At 35.5% G+C, this 1864-nt stretch overlaps 1 long non-coding RNA gene across 1 annotated transcript in view; it reads left to right on the top strand.

Annotated features, from left to right (window-relative positions):
- Positions 1 to 1864, top strand: part of LOC114074825 — a 10249-nt gene that overhangs the window by 6603 nt on the left and 1782 nt on the right. The gene's annotated exons all lie outside the window — the stretch shown is intronic.

Below are 1864 nucleotides of genomic sequence, written 5' to 3'. Positions count from 1 at the left end.
CCCCCCTGGACCCCCCGACTCGCTGACCGGGCAGCGAGACCCCCGTCCTTTCTGTTGGTAACGGGTCCAATTCATGGCATTCAACAGAATCAGCAACTAAAATTAACATTGTTGAATAGAAAAAGCGATGAGAACTACTTTATCGGGTTTGAATATGGATCTTTTAATTATTTTTATTTAGGTGACTTGACAATTAAAACCACGTAGTATCTATATCAATTTTATGAATTTTTTTAGATATTTGTGCATTTTCTTATATATCTGTTCGTATTCGTATAAATTGTGATTTTAATTAGTTCACTGCTTAAGCAAAGGATTTCATCTCTACTTTAACCTAGATATGTTGAGGAGTGAGGAACATAAATCTCATACTATATTTGTAGTTATAGAACCCATCATTTTTCTTGCCCAGAATAATTTACTTGTTTCTTTGTGGCTTAGGCATATTGTTTAGCCATTATAAGATTAATTAGATATTTTATTAATTAGTCTGTTGTTTCTTTACTGAATGTCTTATGTGAATTATTGGACGTAATATAAACATGGTGCTTAATGGTATTCTGGGACTATGCATTGTCCTAGTTATGGTAGGAACCTTGTTATGATGGTGATTGACACAATCATCATAGAGGATAAGGTAAATAAATAATAATATTGAAGAACCTAAAATGATTTGAGATGGTATTCTAAAGGGAAATAGGCACTGTTATAAGATAAGACTGAGATTCAATGGACGCTTCAGGGTGTTCTTTTTCTTATTTTTGTCAATGGTTGTTTAATTTTCAAGTATAAACATTGTAGGTTGTTGATATGTTAAACTATTTATCATGAACTAATAAGGTGGATACATTACCTGAATTATGGTGGTTAGGTCTTGGTTTATATTCATCATTTGAAATCTTAATTTGAGAAACAACATATATGGTGAAACCCCACACAACTTTGATAGATTGTCATGATAGCTTGAAAGGATCTATTAAATGCACTAATAAGTATTCGACGCAACTTATTGTAATCTATTCTCTCGTATTACTTATATTATTTGGGGTGCCTGCTTTTTTATGAAGGGTTATTGACATCACTGAGGTATTTTGATATAAAAATAAGCATAGAGACAACTACATGAACAACTTGAACTATACATTATTGTTTTAGCAACATGATCTTGTGATTCTAGCTTAAGTTGATGTAACGACCTGTTTAGTCGTTTGGAGCAGCAGAGTTAATTTCTGGAAATCACTGTCTTGGTCGACAGATCCCACGACGGACAGTCATGGGCACGACGGACCGTCGAGGGGGTCTCGTACCAAAACACTTAGAATTTAGAAATTTGGGTACTGAGATCGACTCTCTGAACTTCACGACGAAATGGCAGGACGGACCGTTGAGGGCTCGACGGACCGTCACAAATCCTTCCACAGAATTAACTCTCTGAACTTTGTGACGGACGTGCAGGACGGACCGTCACAGTTGTGACGGGCCGTCACAGGCTGCGTGACCCTGACTGGGTCGGATTTCTGTTAAATATTTTGAGGGGCGTTTTGGACTATTCCTGCTTATAATTATAAAGTTAGAGGTTTAATGTTAATAATTCAATTACTTGGGGGTTAAAAGAGATAACCTTGAAATAATTAGTGGGTTATATTTTATCATCTTTTATACTTAATTATATGACAATTAGGGTAAAAGAAATAGGGTTTGAATAAGAAAAATAGAAAGAGAATGAGCGAGAGAGAGAAACGAACGAAGAGACAGCAAGGATTTGGAGAAGTAGATTGCTTGATTACAATTCTTCGGTGGAGGTAGGTTATGGTTTATGCTATTTCATAGTAAACTCTTAATAGCGAATGATATGTATTGGGTA

The sequence above is a fragment of the Solanum pennellii genome, chromosome 11 (genome assembly GCF_001406875.1).
Source record: "Solanum pennellii chromosome 11, SPENNV200".
In the NCBI taxonomy this organism is placed as follows: Eukaryota; Viridiplantae; Streptophyta; class Magnoliopsida; order Solanales; family Solanaceae; genus Solanum; species Solanum pennellii.
The sequence above is the reverse complement of the archived record's forward strand: the minus strand, read 5'-3'. Positions and strand labels throughout refer to the sequence as shown.